Genomic DNA, 18,133 nt, shown 5'->3' with positions numbered 1-18,133 from the left:
AGCACTTAGCAAGATTCAGCTCATTTCCTCACGGCGTGCATCCAGATTTCCAGTGTGGTTCTCTTTAGGAGTGAAATAATGGTCTATTTTTATCTCTTTTTTGAACTTGCCTGTGTTTTCTATTTTCTTCAGTGACTGTGTATCGCAGATATTAGAAGAAAACCTGCTTTAGAGAGCTTTTCAGTAATGGTTGTGGAGGAAAACTTCTCATTAGTTCCCAGGTGGACGACCTGGCTGAAGTTCTAATTACCCTGATCAGGCCGCTCGAGGCCTGCGTCTTCCTTTGAAAGTTCCTCTGATTGGCATGTTGTCGTGATGCAGCTAAGAGGACTGTGCCGCGAAGCCCCTGAAGTCACGGAGTCACAGGGCCGAGGCTGGACAGCGCAGGGAAACGGGATGGTGCCAGCCGCAGCGCCGCCGTGGCTTTGAGCTGCTTCCAGGAAGTGGCACTTTCTAATCTGCGCACCTGGTGCTCGTCCTGCCGGGGAAAGGTCCTCCTGCAGCGGGCGACTCTGACTGCGCTCCCCTAGCGCGTCATCAGTATCACGCCGTGAAATCGCTTTTCTTCTGCCTGTCCCGAGGACTCGTGTGTCAGCACGTGCAGGGACACAATGCGGGCACACACAGAGGTGCTCAGGCGCATCCAGCGAGCCACGCCCTCCTCTGCGTCGCTGCAGTCCTCCTGCACGTGCCTTGCCTGCAGAGCAGTCAGGGCCTTCGGTTCCTCAATCAGAGACTTGTCTGGAATCCATGAAGTATGTTGAAAACCACAGGCAGCGGATGGAGCTCAAGCGGTCGCGTGCCCGCTTCCCATGTACAAGGCCCCAGGTTTGATCGCTGGTACCTCCTAAAAATTAAAACAAAGAACAAGAGAACCAGCTGTCATTGGGGAGGGGACGTCGCTCAGTGCTTGAGCGCCTGCTTCCCCTGGACAAGGCCCTGGGGTCAGTCCCTGGTGCATCCTAAAGCCCCCTGCCCCCAAATAACACACTCAACGTCGTCTGTCATGGCCAAGGCTAAGAGGGGCCAGGCCCAGGGTGGAGTAAGTCCCGTCAGGTCATGGTTAAATAAGCAAGGACCTGTTTTCCAGGTTCCAGATACTAAGCACCTTTCTTCCCTTTTTTTCCTTGGAGACTTATTTATTTATTTCCTCCTACCCCCCATTGTTTGCACTCGCTGTCTGCTTTCTGTGGCTGTTCACTGTGTGCTTGGCTGCTTTTTAGGAGGCATCAGGAATCGAACCTGGGACCTCCCATGTGGGAGGGAGGTGCCCAATGGCTTGAGCCACCTCCGCTCCCACTTGTTGTGTCTCTTCATTGCATCATCATGTTGTGTCATCTTGTTGTATCAGCTTGCCGTACCAGCCTGTTGCCTCAGCTCGCTTGCTCATCCTCTTTAGGAGGTATCAGGAACTGAACCCAGGACCTTCTGTGTGGTAGGCGGGTGCCCAACGGCTTGAACCACATCTGCTTCCCTCAGCATCTTTCTTGAACTCTGAACTCTGATTCACTCTGGCCCTCTGAATTTAGATGTCCTGTGGGCTCCTCAAACCCAACCAGCCCCAACCCATCTTCTTGCCTGTTGCCTCTAGTCCCCAAATGTGTGCTCTCCTTCCTTCTTGGTCTTGGTGACAGGCATTTCCAGGACCTCCCAAGTCTTGTCTAACCGACACCTCTGCACCCATTCAGTCTGCCCTCACTGCTCCCACCTGGGCCAGGTAGACCCACGTGCGTACCTCTGTGATTAGGACAGCCTTTCCACTGGTCTCCACAGATTCCTGGGCCCCTTCCCCAGAGATTCTGCTGGAACTGGCCTGAGGACGGCACTCCCGCTTTTGTGGGGGCGTGGGCAGTACCTTAGCCGCCTCAAAATGGGCCAGGGCTGGTGGGCCGGGCCTCCACGCCTCCCTGCCTCCCTAGGACCCGGGGACCCCCGGTGGGAAGGCCCGGCTGGCCCTGCGCCCTGGCGCTCTGTGGGCCGTCCTCCCGCGTACCCCCAGCCCTGACCACCCTTCCCACCCTGCCACCCGCCACCCGCCATCTGCAGAGACGGGGCGAAACCCCATCTGGGAGCGGGGAGGCCCCTGCTCCTAGCTGCCCGCTAGGATTCGGAGGCCGCTGGCCACGGATGCCCCTCCGATGTGTCCGTGCCCCGGTTGACTCATCGGGCAAATATTTTCTGGGAGCGGAGGCCTCTGGCTTGCAGGAGGGCTTGGGAGCTGAGCGCTTAGGCAGCCAGCGCCTTCCCTGAGCCAACTCCGAGAGCGCTCCCTTCCAGTGCCCGACGCCGTGACCCCAGCCCCCAACAGACGCGGGCGCAGAGGGGCCCCGGGTGGGGCGCAGAGGGGCCCTGGGTGGGGCCCGGTGCGGGCAGGGTTGCCATGGTGCGGGGGAGGTGGAGGGGCAGCGCCCTAACCACTTCCGCGTGGGGCGGGGAGGGGGAGCGGGAGCGAGGCGCCCGGGCCCGTTAGGTGGCGGGAGGTGGAGGGCGGGCTGCGGGCTAGCCGGCCTCTGCTGAGACAGTGGGCGCGTGGGGAGCCGCCCCCAGGGCGCTGCTGGCCACCCGGAGCGGGAGGACCGCCCCGCCACCCCGGCCGCCCCCGCTGGCCTGGGACTCCAGTGGGATCCCGTGCCCGCCCCTGGGCTTGCGGGCCCCACCCCCTCGGGCCCGCGGTCCCCAGAGGGGCCCCAGTGCTCAGGTCCCTGCAGCCACACCGCTGGGTCCTTGGGGCTCGGGCGCCGCCCCCACGCCCTGCCTGCTGCGCCTCCCTCCAGCCTGGCTCTGTGGGGAGCAGGGGAAGGAAGTGCCCGGGGTGAGCTGTGACACCCCTGCACCCCAGGTATGGTAGAAGGTAGCGCTAAGTAAGGGAATGTGTTTTGTAAAGGTGAACTTTGTCTTGAGGTAAAGTAACTAGTTTATGTGGTTATGGTTGGTTATAGGAATTGGCAAAAGCATCTTCTAAACTGAAATCCTTCAATGACTAATTCCAGGAAGTCTTTATTAAATAGACACTGAATTGATGTTGATCAAATTAACTTCAGGGAAGTGGACGTGGCTCAAGTGATAGAGCGTCCGTCTGCCATATGGAGGGTCCAGGGTTCGATCCCCAGGGCCTCCTGACCCGTGGTGAGCTGGCCCACGTGCAGTGCTGCTGCACATAAGGGGGGCCGTGCCACGCAGGGGCACCCCCGTGTAGGGGATCCCCACACGCAATGAGTGCGTCCCGCAAGGAGAGCCGCCCAGCGCGAAAGCCCGCCCAGGAGTGGCGCTGCACACATGGAGAGCTGACACAGCAAGATGACGCAACAGAAAGAGATGCAGTTTCCCAGTGCCACCGGGTAATGCAGGCGGATGCAGAGAAACACACAGCAAATGGACACAGGGAGCAGACAAAAGGGGTGAAGGGGAGAGAAATCAATCAAATAAATCTTAAAAATAACTCCGTAGGAGGGACACCTCTCAGAGGCCATTTCAATCTGCATATTAAAGTGGAGGTAGGGGGAGGATAAGCTTCCTTCCACTGGGAATCCTAGGTTTTCATAAAAATATAGAGAAAGCACTTTTTCCTATACTGCTAAAATAAACTACCTGTTAATAACATCACGGTAAGGGTAGAGCAGTAAAAAGCAAAGTGCTGGAAATAGCTAAGTTCATTTAATACGTTATAGATTAGAGGGTTTAGAAAGTGTATGAAAATTGAAAGCGATAGACCAAGTGCTGTCGGATTCTCGTGCGTTCCAGCCAGGCATTCCGTAGCCTGCACGGTCGCTGCCCATCTGAGCTATTGGCTAGGTGGGTCACTGACCCCTAAAACGATGCAGGTATTTACCGCGTCTCTGCTTATGTTGCTGGAGGCGGTGGAGAGTCCGTTGCGTTTGACTTCTGCAGCAGCAGGCGATGGCTTGATATGGGCAGATGTGCAGTGGACGTTGCCTCCAACCGGCTCACTTTCCTAGTCCCCACGGGCACAGTGCACCGGGCTGGTGAAACCCTGGAGCTTCCCTCCAAGAGCCCGTGCTGCTGCAGCAAGCTGGCTGTGTGAAGAACGTATCGAGCGAAGCAGTAACTACCCAGAGTAGTGTGAGTAGAACCTAAACAGGCACAATTGGCATCACGACCAGCTCCCGTGGAGAGACCACGTTTATGGCCTTGCAAACCTGGCCTTAGATCTATTCACTGCAGCTCAAAGAAGAACTTGTGCGTTGATAAGTGCGTTGATAGCATGAAGTGCTGTACCTGTGTAGCTGGTGAATGTGGTAATAGTTGTTCTAGATCATATGCAGTGGGATATCGAACATGTTAAAAGTCTTTGTAAATTTAATCCTAAGTAGTGAACATGCCCAGAAGATACAGGAAAGGCTCGCCACATATTGTCTTTATTTTGCTGGCCATCTGCTTGTCTTCTTGATGCCTCTGTTGTCTTTGTGAGTTTCTGTCTAGGGCAGTGCCTCCCCTCAGCCCTCTCCCAGCTGTCCTAGGCATAACCACCACTGTGGGAACGGGGGGCGGCAGTTTCCTGGACAGCATTTGAACCTTGCAAGATCAAAGCCAGCAGTTTCGGGAGGACGTGGCCTCTGGAGCCCCAGCCTGCCTTGTTCCCGGGCTCCAGGACGCCGTGGCTGGCCCCTTTTCGGGGGCTGCTTACCGCCATTCTCTATCTTTTTAGTAAGACCATGTATCTTAAAAACTCTCAGTTTATTTCTTCCAGCATCAGTGCCTTCTAGAACAAGGTATCATTCCTGTGGGCATTTGCAGTCACGGTATCGCACTCGCCTTCCCTCAGCCTCAGTGGAGTAGCTGGAGAGCTTCACACCTCGTCAGGCGGGTCTTCTGCCCCTAGCCAGCGGGAAGCGGCTTCAGAAGACTGTCCAGCAGCCTCCAGCTCCCCCTTGAGCATAAAGGCGTGACCTCCCTGAGGGGGAGTTGGGGCAGGTCAGCACAGGAAACAGGGAAGGGGGCTGATCAGAATAAAGCCCCCCAAAAGCTCTGGTCACAAGGGCCAGTTTGAAAGGCCTGAACTCAGAAGAAGTCCTGGATGACTCCAAGCAGGAAGGCCTCCCCGCTGGCTCCCTGAAGGCTGACAGGAAAAGGTAGAAAGGCACCCAGTCAGGACAGCAAAAAGCCGGGGCCCTATGTGTGTCTCTCTGGACTCTCCTCAGGCTTAAACGAGTTTTTGAGGTCACGTAGAAAGCTGAGATAATTTAGCAGGAGGAAGCGTACGGCATTGGACGCCTCCTCGTAGGGCCTCCGCTAGGTGGAACCTTGCTGTCCGCTGATGGGAAGGTGGCTGTGTGCTCTCAGGCCAGCACAGCCTGTCCCTTCCCGTTCCCCCCACACCCTTCTTCTCACCCACAGTGCCCTAGCCAGGGCCTCTTTCCAGTGGGCTTTGGCGGGAACCCCTGCCCACAAGTGAACCCAGCGTTGGGTTGGCCCCAGCTCACCATCCTCGGGGGCTGCTGCCTGCCTCGGGCGGTGGCTCCCGCACACTGGACAGTGTGGGACCCCTGGCTGGCACGGCAGATGGTGACCCACCGACCTGCTTGGAACAAGCCTTCCCGCTAAAGACTGAGACGGGTGAGTGTATCTTTCCCTTGCACGGGAGCAGGTGAATAAGCGCAGGCCTTGACTGGGGTGTGCTGTATCGGCGTGGGTTAGGATGGTTGACAGCAGGGTCTGTCGCCTTAGGTCTGCATGGACGGCAAGAGCAAATCCGTGATGTGGGGTGGGTACCCCCGAGTCGTGTAATTTTACTCTCATGGCGAGATAGTGAAGTGCGGCCCCCGGTGGTTCCACCCATTGGCCGTTTCTGTGCCAGGTGGAACTGCAGTTGTCGCTGACTAACACGTGACCGCCCAGCTCTGGTCCTGTACACTGGTGCTGTGGAATGTGGATGCAGTGCTTGTCCTGTGGTCAGTGGAGGCCCCTGCATGAACGTGGATCGTGGGGACCCAGGGCCCCCCTAAGTCCTCAGCACGTCGCTGCCTGCAGGACCTGGACACAAGCTAACAGTGAGCAACCCTCCCAGAGGAGAGAGAATGCCCAGATGGCCTCATCAACCACGATCTTCCCAAAGCAGTGACCGTCCTTGGTACACGGCCTTCCCATGAGTGCAGTGACATCATCACCACACCTCGGGTACACTTCCCGTGACCCTGGCTCCAGCTCTGGTCTCGTGCCCTGGGGACTGTCCCTGTCCTGAAGCCCCTTCTGTATCACCCTCGTTTTCTCACCTCTCTGCGGAGTGCCAGCTGCCCTGGGCACCACTGTGACCCGCAGAGAGTCTCTCCTGTCCGCCAGTCCCAATAAAGCTTAGTCTGACTGACGGCCAGGTGTGTCCTCTGGTCTCGCGGCCTCACCAACTCGTGCCCTTCAGGGGAAGCTGGGTCGTTACAGCCCCCTTGACAACATTCCCGGGAGACTTGCCTTGGCTCCAGGAGGGGGACTGGACAGAAGCAGCAACCAAGAGACTTCATAGAAGAACTGGCATCTGAGCTGGTTTTAAAGGCGTCTGACTCAGGTAAATGACCAAGACGGGGAGGACGTTGGAAGCATGGGGACTGCCTGGGCAAAGGGGACCAATCAGTGGACTTGTCGTGTGAAACTTTTTATTATGGAAATCATACATCTGCCCCAACGTAGACTCTATGGTCCAAAACCCACCCCCTTCAGCAGGCATCCACGTTTTTGTAGTTTATTTTGAAAGTAGGGGAGCATTTAGGGATGAAGCACTTTATTCCTGCAGCAATGAAAGAAGAGGCACCCACGTGAAGGGGTGCCCCCTGCAAGGACTACAAGGGCGTCGTGTGGCCCCAGAATACAGGTGGCCACATGGGGCTGGAGTGCCGTGTTGTCTGTCTTGGCTCACTCCCATGCTCTCTGTCTGTCTGTCCATCTCTGGCCACACGGATTTAGCTCTCACCTTCCTTTCCCTTCCTTCTGTCCAAACTCTCAACCTAGAATCACCGTCTGAGTTTCCTGCAAGGTTTTCACGAAACTCCGTTGGGTGAAGAAAAGCCCGCCCTGCCCCTGGGCTCCCACCCTGCTGGCGCTGAGGGCACAGGAAGGAAGGGTCCCGGAAGGGGGCGAGGGGAGTGTGCCAGGGCCGAGGGCTGCCCTGAGCTGGGCTGGCCCTCTCTGCACCGGCCTTCCGCTGTACCTGGTGGGGACTCGGGAGCTCCCTGCATTTGCGTCCCGGCTGGCTCTGGCCAGAGAAGCGGCTGGCTACGTGTTTGGTTGGGGTCAGCATGTGGCCTTCTTCCTGTCAGTGTCTGGGTGTAACATGGTACCTGACGATGGGTGGAGATGCCTGTGAGGGATCAGCCAAACACCCATCAGCGCCCCCAAACCGCCACATCTCCGCACCTTCGGAGTTCCAGCTGTCCGAGCACAGCAGAGGGCACGGGGCGTTCCAGGCGCACTTGCGCTTCAACTTGCATTGGGCTGCCGCTTTATCAGGCTGCGGTTCTGCAGGAGCCTCCTGAGCGCGCCCTTGACCTTGTTCCTTAGACAGTAGGTCATGGGCTAGAGCATGGGGTTATGTTGGTGTAGATTAAGGACACGACTCTGTCCTGCTCCAGGGCGTAGCAGGACTTGGGGCAGATGTAGGTGAGTGTCGCGGAGCCGTAGTGCAGGAGAGCCCAGCAGGTGCCCGGCACAGGTGGAGAAGGCTTTGCCCCGCCCTCAGCCGAGCGGAGCCAGAGGGTGGCGGCGATGAGGCGCGTAGGAGAGCAGGATTGACACAAAGGGGGTCAGCAGGACACACAGGCGGACGAGGAAGACGGCGAGCTCGTTGGCTCGCGTGTGCGAGCAGGCCAGGAAGAGCACGGCAGGGATGTTGCAGAAGAAACGATTGATTTCGTGGGACTGACAGGAGGGCAGGAGGAATATCAGGGTGGTCAGGGCGAGCGGGAGCGCGAAGCCACCGACGCACGCCAGGACCGGCACCTGCAGGCAGAGGGCTCTGGTGATGACGAGCGGTAGCGCGGTGGGTCGCAGATGGCCACGAGGCGGTCCTAGGCCATCGCGGCCACAGGAAGCGCTCGGCCCCGCCCAGAGCAGTGACGAGGTGCATCTGCAGGCACAGCCAGGAAGGGCATCCGCTGGCTCCTGGACAGGACACTCACTCGCATGTTGGGGACAGTCACCGATACGTAACAGCTTTCAATGGCAGGCAGGTTGCGAAGGAAGAAATCCATGGGGGTCTGGAGGCGGGAGTCGGTGAGGGTGACGAGCATGACGGTCAGGGGCCCCGCCAGCGTGGCAAGGCGCGTGATCAGGAAGAGCCCAAAGAAGAGCGTCTGCAGCCCCCGCAGGTCCCCGAAGCCCAAGGTGATAAGCCCGAGCTTGCAGGACGGTCGTCCTGCCACGGGCCCATCCCGTGTTCTCCTCCGTGGGACTCCGGCTGGAAAGGACAGCTTCGCAGCAGCTCTCCCCGTCGTAGTGGACCCTGGAGCACTGTCCGCCGGTGGGAGTGCCCCGGGCTCGCCGGGACCCCCAAGCCCCCTTGCAGGCCTTCACCTGGTCTTCATTCTGTCTGCTTCTTGAATTCTGCCCTCCGCTCGCTGAACGCAAAGCACTCACTCTGAGGTCCCTTCAGCTCGCCTGCGGAGTTATTAAAATATGAAGCAGGAGGAGCGAAATCTAAATGTGGGGTCGTTCCCCCTAAACTCCAAGCTCTGTCCGAGCTGTTCTGCATTTTGAAGAGTCGCTTTGGGAATGGGGGTGGGAGACTGAGCTTGATGTTTCCACATAGGTTTAAACAGGGAAGCAGAACTGGCTCCAATGAATGAGCTCCCGCCTCCCACACGGGAGGTCCTGGCATTGGTTCTGATGGCACCTAAGGAGAAGATGAGCGAAGTAGGTTGAACAGAGGCTGGGCCTGCAGGGTCATGGTCACGGCTGGAATTCCTGTAGGACCTAAGGTTTGGCCTCCTTTGCCTTGGAGTGTTGGCAGTATCCTCCTTCCCCTGCCACCAGCCCAAGCCCCCAGGTCCCTGCATCCGCCGGGATGCGAAGAGGAAGGAAACAGCGTCCTCAGTGGGGTGCCTCCCCGTCTCAGTGCTCCTCAGTCGCAGGGAGGCCCCAGTTTATTGTTTGTCCTCTAATTTTTATTTTTTCTTTGTTTTTAGAGAACTTTTAGATTATATAAAAGTTAAGTAGAGGGGATCCCCACATACCCTACCTGCCCCCCTCACATTTGCCCGATTAATCACATCCTATACTAGGGTGGTACATCTCTTACAATTGATGAACACGTGCTGAAGCATTGCTGCTAACCATGGGCTATGATTTACATTATGGTTTACTCTTTGCACCACACAACCATACAGGTTTTGATGAAATGTACGGAAGCGGACTTGGTCAATGGACAGAGCACCTGCCTTCCACGTGGGAGGCCCATGGTTCAAGCCCCAGGCCTCCTTGACCCATGTGGAGCTGGCCCACGCATATGTGATGTGCGCAAGGAGTGCTGTGCCATTCAGGGGTGCCCTCGAGGACGTGCCTAACAAGTACAGGTACTCTTGAACGGTGGAGGGAGGGCCATCAGGCCATCAGGGCACCTTGGTGATCACGGAAGGCCTGGTCGTCCAGGGAGGGCACAGGGTGAGAGGAGCTGAGGGCAGGAGGGTGGAGTAAGCTCAAGCTCTGGACAGTGGGGGCGTGAGTGCCCGGAGGGACAATGCTTTGGGCTGGTCTGTGCCCGGAGCATGGGGGCACCAGAATGTCACCAGGGACTTCCAGGGCTTTCGGAGGAGATGTTTGCTTCCTCGTTCCCCTGGCAGGAGGGGGTGGGAGTTAGAGGAAGGCTTTGGTGACGGTAGCCAAGTTTGAAGTAGGAAGCCATGTGTCTTGCCCCCGATTTCCTCCCGTGCCTCCTTCCACTGCAGCAGTGGAGAGGAGGAGAAGGTTTCTAAAGATTCTGGACACTGGGGAAACAGACTTGGCCCAGTGGCTAGGGCGTCCGTCTACCACATGGGAGGTCCGCGGTTCAAACCCCGGGCCTCCTTGACCCGTGTGCAGCTGGCCCATGCGCAGTGCTGATGCGCGCAAGGAGTGCCCTGCCACGCAGGGGTGTCCCCCGCGTAGGGGAGCCCCACGCGCAAGGAGTGCGCCCGTAAGGAGAGCTGCCCAGTGCGAAAGAAAGTGCAGCCTGCCCAGGAATGGCGCCGCCCACACTTCCCGTGCTGCTGACGACAACAGAAGCGGACAAAGAAACAAGACGCAGCAAATAGACACAGAGAACAGACAACCGGGGGGAGGAGGGGAATTAAATAAATAAATCTTTAAAAAAAAAGAAAAAAGATTCTGGACACTGAACAAGTCACGACCTGGGAGGACTGGGCACCGTGGAAGTGGAGTTGGCACCTAACGGGCGGGCGCTGGCTCCTTGTGGCTGTACCGTTTCTCCCGGGACCGCCGAGGCTCCGAGTGGGCTCCCTGGTCCCTGGAGCCTGAAACCCCCCTTGGATGACAGCTCTGCTGAGCCCAGGGGGGTCGCGGTCCCAGTTTCCGCAGCCCCTTGTGTGTTACCCTGCGTTGTATTTGGCACTTAGGTGGAGTCGCTGTGCTGGACAGGTTCCTCGAGGACACCTTGGCTCAGAGGAGACGGTGAGGAAGCCTTCTGCCCTCCACGACCCAGCCCTGCTCCCGTCCCAGCCCGGCCCTGTGCAGGAATCACCAAGCGCCCCGGCCCGCAGCCCCTTTGCTGACATTGCACACGGCCCAGCGGGGGCTCCCCTCCACCATCTCCCACCTTAGGGTCAGGAGCCCAAGGCACAGGGACCCCTGGAGGGGGGAGTGGCCGGCCTCCCTCCGGACTGGGCGCCTGCAGCTTGGCCCCGCTCCCTCCCGCCTCCCCCCACTTCCTCCGCTCAGCCTTCCCGGGAGCCCGTTTCGTCCCTTAGTGGTTCTGTCTCCCCGTGAGAACGTGCGACCTGGACTCAGGTTTGTCTTCCGTGGACCCCTGCTGGATCTTTGCCCTGTGCCACACCAAACCATCTCCCATCGTTTTCCCAGGACAGCACTGCAGACACGTCGGGATGGCTTTGTTTTATGTGGCCCTAAACCTTGAAAATACTGAAAAACACAAAAATGACGGTGAAACTCACTTACAATCCAAATGCTTAAAAAGTAAGAAATGAAAGTCCCATCGTTGCTCCTTTAGTGCTTCCCCCACTGTCCCAGGTTTCCCGTAGTTAACAGTGGGGCTCATTCCCTTCTCTGCCTTGTCCTCTGTGTGTAAACACACGTGCACGCACACACACACAGAAACGCACACACTCACATGGATAGATGAACACACAGGCATACACACATACGTATGTGCCTGCACACACTCTAACATAGATACACACATACACACATATGCATATGCACACACGGCACATGTACACACATATACACCTACATATACACACACAGGTATGTACATACCCACTCCCCACACACAGCACATACACACTCACACGTTAAAAAATTAAAACAGGGTTGTAGTCGACACACTTCCTGCCTGCGTTGTTTGCACGGAAACTGTCGGGGACAAGTTTCCTTCACTGGTGAGTTTACTTCATTGGTCTGAACTTGACCGTTCCACCGCGCCGATGCCTTATAATCTAATTAAGTGCAATTGAATTAATGATTTCAGGGAGCTAGAACACACGCATGACAGTGGGCGAAATGTACACATGAAGAGCAGCTACCAGGAATTCCAGTTGGAATGAGACGTGGCAATGGCTTCTCTTTTTCTCTCTTAGAGTCCCCAGCGGGAAGACGCAGGCCTGCAGCAGACACCTGGGGTTACCGGGGCGGGCCGGCTCGGGGACTGAGGCAGAATTCAGGGGACGAGACCGTGCTGGAGAATCATCTGGTATCTGTGGTGCACTGGGGAGAAGCAGGGGGAGAGGGCGAGCCCAGCTCCAGGCAGCAGTGTGGGGCCGAGGGGCCGGGGCTTGGCACAGGCGCCAGGAGCAAAGGCAGCTGCCCTCAGCAGTACTGCGGGCGGGCTGCGGGTAGCAGTGTCCCGGGAGGGCCACCACGCCCTGGAACTCGCCTGAAGTCACGCCATGCCAGGACCCCACAGGTCCCCGTGGAGGAGGGCGGAGGCGGGCGGTGCCCAGGAGCCAGCGCACCGGGAGTGCCACCCTAGGTCACGGCGCTGATGACTAGCCGCGCCCCACTCCCCCCAGTTCCTGAGGTTCTCGTCGTCCACCTTGGTAAACAGGGCAGGCGCGGGCAGGGCTGTCAAGGGAGAGAGGCTGAAGTTGCGGGTCCCCCAGTGCCCTCCCTGGCACAGCGGGGGTCGGCTGCCTCTCCAGGCAGAAAACCTCCAGCGGTGGCCGGGGCTGAGTCGAGGGGCCGAGCCGGGCAGAGAGGAGGGGCCCGCGGGTGGTGGAGGCCGAGGTTGCCCCACCAGGCTGAGCTCCTGCTCCTGGGAAGTGCGCAGGAGAGGGCACAGCAGAGCGCTCAGGGCCTGTGCTGGTTCCCTGAGAGTCAGCCGGGGACGTGCTGATGGCCTGGAGGGAGGCGGGGGATGAGCTGTGGGCGACGGCGGGGCCTCAGCGGGGCTCACGTTCCCTGTGGCGACTGCAGGACCTGTCCCCGGGCGTTGTGTCCACCCCGATAGGACTCCTGATCTGTGCAAACACCTCTCTCCAGGACAGGCCTGCAGGCGCCCTCCTGGCCCTGCGGGTTGGGGCAAACTCTCTGCCCGGGTGACTCTTAGAAGCCTGGAGAAAGCCATGGCCTGTGCTGAATGATGTGGAAATGCCAGAGTTACCCTGGCAAGTGGCAGAGAAAGAATAGAGAAGCTGAGGGAGGTGGCTATGCTGAAGTAAGACTCTGGAAGGGAGGAACCAGGAAGCCTGAACCCTCTCAGCTGTCGGCAGCCATCTTGCTCCAACACATGGAAATGGAATTTGGTGAAGGAAGTAACTTATGCTTTATGGCCTGGTATCTGTAAGCTCCTACCACAAATAAGTACCCTTTATAAAAACCAATTTCTGGTACTTTGCATCAGGACCCCTTTGGCTGACTAATACAGCTGGGTTTTGGTGCCCAGTTGTTTGGTCAAGCAAGCGCTGGCCTGACTGTTACTGTGAGAACTTAAATTGTCAGTAAGTTGATTGCATCTATGGCTGATTACATCTACAGCCAACTGAGCAGATTGCCGTGAACAATGGGAGATGTCTCGTCCAGTCAGTTGAAGGCTTGAAAAGGAGAGGTGATGATGTCAGCAGTCAGAAGAGGGAAGTCCCATCTTCCCTTCAGCCAGGCAGCTTCTCCTGGGGAACTTGTTGAAAACATTTATTGGAGTTCCCAGCTTGTGGCTTGCCCTAGGAATTTGGACTTGCCCATCCCCACAGTCACGTGAGACAATTCTTATGAAAAATCTCATAATATTTCTCTCTCTATATATAATATATATACACATATATGTATTTTTTTTCCTGGAGAACCTTAACTGATGCAGGTGGCTATCAAAGCAGTATGTCCCCTGGAACCTGTAAGTGTGACTTATTTTGGAAAAGGGGTCTTTTCAGATGTAACTAAGGACCTTGAGATGAGATGGATTATCCAGATGGGCCCGTATTAGCCAGCCAAAGGGGTGCTGATGCAAAATACCAGAAATTGGTTGGTTTTTATAAAGGGTACTTATTTGGGGTAGGAGCTTACAGATACCAGGTCATAAAGCATAAGTTACTTCTCTCACTAAAGTCTGTTTTCATGTTTTGGAGCAAGATGGCTGCCGACATCTGCAAGGGTTCAGACTTCCTGGGCCTCCCTTCCAGGGTTTGGCTTCTCTTTCCTCTGTGAGCTTACTTCCTGGGGCTCTAGCTTAAGGCTTTAGCATCAAACTCCAACATCAAAAATCCTCCAGATCTGTCCTTTGCCATGCCTTTTATACTGGCACAAGAGGTTTACCTGATTACTTAATCAAGGAAACCTATGAATCCAATATAATCTAATATGCCCAGAGGAAAAGATCAGTTTACAAACATAATCCAATGTTTCTTTTTGGAATTCTTCAATAATATCAAACTGCTACAGGGCCTTAGTTCCAACAATTGCCCTTATGAGAGACAGAAGAGGAGAATCACAGAGATGAGAAGACCCTGTGAAGATGGATGCAGAGATTGGAGGGGAGCAGCCACAGGCCAAGGAGTTCTGACAGTCACCAGAAGCTGGAAGAGCCAAGGAAGCATATTCCCTTAGAGCCTTCTGAGGAAGCACGGCCCTGATGACACCTCGTGTTCAGACTTCTGGCCTACAGAACTGGGGGAGAATAAATTTCTGTTGCTTTCGGTCACCCAGTTGTGGCAGTTTGTTATGGAAACCCTAGGAAACAAATAACCATGTATAGCAATATCTTTATTTTTTCCCCTGGTCATCTTATTAGGGACCTGAAGGTAAAGGACTGGAAGATCAGGGACAAGGAGAAGGCCTTGAGTAGAAGCTTGTGAATGGACTATGGGGGTGGATGCTGAGTGTGAGGACTTTTGAATCTTACACACACTGACATCCACCAGAAAGCACCCTCCATGGAAGAGGCATTGACCAAGCGAGCAGACAAGTGACTCGACCATTTGATGTTAGCTCTCTGCATCACAGGGGACCCCAGATGTCCTCATAGGCACAGGCACAGAGTGGTCCCAGAGGCATAGATGAGGGCCCAGGAGTGAAGTCTCACTTATCAAGGTGTACCCATCTGCTGTTGTCTCTACTTGTCCAGGGACTGATGCAGAGTCCCCACTGTGGCACTCTTCTTCAGAGAGACTGACTGGAAACTAGTACCAAGTCAACTATATCAGACCTCTTACATCCTGAAAGGGCAGGCAGTTTGTTCCCAGTGGGAGCGGTGCATATTCAAATCCATTGCAGGGCATCCCGGCAGCTGGGGGGAAAGAATTGATTAGATCTCTGTATGATGGTACGAGACAATCTTGAAGCAAGGTGCAGCGCAGTGGAGCTAGTCTGCTATGCCTTTGCAAGCCAAGAAAGGATATCTATTCCTCTGTGCTTGAATATGCATGGAACTGCTTGGGAAGAATATTTAAAAATCTGGTTAGCAATGTGGAGAGGAGGATCGGAAGTCAAGGGGAAGAGGGAGCCTTATTTTTCATTGTATACCTTTGGGTACTCTTTGAATTTTGTCTTTAGCGTGTGCATATGCCACTTTTTAGAAAAGTGAAAATGGCAAGACCACACTTGTTTTAAAGAAGAGGAACAAAACAAAAAACAAAAAAGCAGGAAAGAGCCAGCTGAGCAGGAGGCGGAGAGGCAATAGCGTCAGAGGTCCTGCAAAGGCAGCTGGAGACGGGGTCCAAAGCCCGTGGTGGGGAACAGGAAAGCACAGGCTTTCGTGCATAGCAGAAGGGAAGGCACAGACAGAATGGGGCAGGGACAGCAGGTGTGTGTGCCGGGTGTCAGGGAGATGAGCGCGTCCCTGTCTAGTCCCCTCTCTTTCTTTATGAAGTGAGAAGCAAGGTGTTCTGCTGAGGGGTGGGGAGGAGATGGTAGCTCTTTCAGTTTGCTAAAAGCTGCAGAAAGCAATATGCCCAAAATGGGTTGGCTTTTACAACAGGGGTTTACTGGCTTGCAAACCTACTCTTCTGAGGCTGAGTCAAGTGTCCAAGTCAAGGCCATCACCAGGCGATGCTTCCTCCCTGAAGACAGGCTGCAGGCAATCCTAGACTCCTGTGTCACATGGGAAGGCACGTGGCGGTGTCTGCTCGTCTCTGCCTTCCCCTCTGGGCTCCGTTGCTTCCAGCTTCTGACTGCTCCATCTGCATCTTTCTCTCTCAGCCTCTGTGGGTTCCTCTCTGAGCTCCTGTGTCTCTCTCCATCTTCCTCTCATTTATAAAGGATTCCAGTAAAAGGATTAAGACCCACCCTGGGTCACATTCCACTCAAGTAACTGAATAAAAAAAGACCCCACCAGGAAGCAGATTTGGCTCAATGGATAGAGCATCCGCCTACCACATGGGAGGTCCAGGGTTCAAACCCAGGGCCTCCTGACCTGTGTGATGAGCCAGCCCACGTACAGTGCTGATGAGCGCAAGGAGTGCCGTGCCACACAGGGGTGTCCCCCGCGTAGGAGACCCCCATGTGCAAGGAGTGCGCCCCGTAAGGAGAACTGCCCAGTGCGAAAAAAGTGCAGCCTGCCCAGGAGTGGCGCCGCACACACGGAGAGCTGACACAACAAAAAGAGACACAGATTCCCAGTGCCACTGACAAGAATACAAGCGGACACAGAAGAACACACAGTGAATGGACACAGAAAGCAGACACCTGGGGGAGGCAGGGGAGAGAAATAAAAAAATTAATCCAAAAAATAAAAAAGGCCCCACCTACGATAGGTTTATATCCACAAGAATTGATTAGCTCTAAGGACATGATCTTTTCTGGGGCCCGTAAAAACCTCAAACTACCAGACTAGCAGAGTCCCAGGGATGAAGAGAGAGGAGAAGGTGTGATAAAGTCCTTGGGGTGCTGTCCATCGGGGAATGGAAGGCAGGAGGAAGTAGAATTGGTGAGAAGTGCAGCAGAACCTTCACCTCAATCGGTAATTTTTTTTTAAGATTTATTTTTATTTATTTCTCTCCCTTCCCACCGCCCCACCCCCCACCCCCAGTTGTCTGCTCTCTGTGCCCATTCGCTGTGTGTTCTTCTGTGTCCACTTGCATTCTTGTCAGCAGCACTGGGAATCTGTGTCTCTGTTTGTTGTGTCATCTTGCCGCGTCAGCTCTCTGTGTGTGCGGCATCACACTTGGGCAGGCTGCGCTTTTTTTGCTTGGGGTGGCTCTCCTTACGGGGCACACTCTTTGCGCGTGGGGCTCCCCAAATGGGGGACACCCCTGAGTGGCACGGCCCTCCTTGCACGCATCAGCACTGCACGTGGGCCAGCTCCACACGGGTCACGGAGGCCTGGGGTTTGAACCCTGGACCTACCATGTGATAGGTGGGTGCCCTATCAGTTGAGCCAAATCTGCTTTCCAGTTGTGTTTCTTAAGATGGGCGGTGGGCATGTGGGAATTTGCCCTAGGCTTCCTTCTCGCCTTTGGGGATACCTGAAATAAAAAACCACTGTGGGTGTGGGAGTGGGAGTTAACCAGACGTGGGCAGGGAGTGTGGAAGGCCTGCTGGAAATGGGAGAGTGCAAATTTACCGTGGAGCGGGTCTCTGTAACCTTCTCCAGCAGCATGGCTTCTCAGGTGCTGGCCTAGGGAAACCAGATGTTTGAGTTCCAGTGGGCAGGGCTGTTCAGACACAGCAGGCCTCTGTTTTGAGAAACCAGCCGGAATAGGGATGTGTGAGCGAGAGGCAACAGAAAACCAAGGAGTTTGAATGGGAAAGAGAGGAAGGGAGGCAAGGAAAGGATGGAGGCCTGCCGGAGTTGGGGGATTCTAACATTCAAGGGCCTTGTAGAAACCAAGGAAGGGGCGATGCCCCAGACTTTAGGGCTGCTCAACTCTGGGAAGTTATGATAATTGCCCCTGCCCATCACCACCTTGCAACCAGTGTTAGATGTTTGGTGTGGGTCCTTCCAGAGCCCAGCAGTGCTTCAAAATGTATTCACCAAATGCAATGAATGTCCACACTGAAGAAAGAGGCTGTTGATGTGGGAAGGGTGGGGCGGTGTGGGGTATATGGGAATCTCTTATATTTTTTATGTTATTTACTCCCTCCCCTCCCCCAGCCCGTTGTCTGCTCTCTGTGTCCATTTGCTGTGTGTTCTGCTGTGTCTGCTTGTATTCTCATCAGGCAGCACTGGGGATCTGTGTGTCTCTTTTTTTTTTTATTGCCCCCCTTGTGGCTTTTTGCATGCTGTCTGCTCTCTGTATCCATTTGCGGCATGCTCTCTTGCGTTTCTGCTTGTCTCCCTTTTTTTGCTGAGTCAGCACTCTGCGGCACTTGCGGGTCAGGCGGTATTCCATGGCGCCCGAGCTGGCGGCTCTCCACAGCATGCGGGCGAGCCTACCTTCACAAGGAGACCCCAGGATGCGAACCCAGCACCTCCCATATGGTAGACAGGAGCCCAACTAATTGAGCCACAGCTGCTTCCCATGCGTCTCTTTTTGCTGTGTCATCTTGCTGTGTCAGCTCTCTGTGTGTGTGGCACCTCTCCCGGGAGGGC

General features: G+C 55.6%; 1 pseudogene; it reads right to left on the bottom strand.

Annotated features, from left to right (window-relative positions):
- Window positions 1-526: 526 nt before the first annotated feature.
- Window positions 527-17,963, bottom strand: LOC131277151 (olfactory receptor 5V1-like; annotated as a pseudogene).
- Window positions 17,964-18,133: the final 170 nt, after the last annotated feature.

Source organism: Dasypus novemcinctus, chromosome X (assembly GCF_030445035.2).
Source record: "Dasypus novemcinctus isolate mDasNov1 chromosome X, mDasNov1.1.hap2, whole genome shotgun sequence".
In the NCBI taxonomy this organism is placed as follows: domain Eukaryota; kingdom Metazoa; phylum Chordata; class Mammalia; order Cingulata; family Dasypodidae; genus Dasypus; species Dasypus novemcinctus.
The sequence above is the reverse complement of the archived record's forward strand: the minus strand, read 5'-3'. Positions and strand labels throughout refer to the sequence as shown.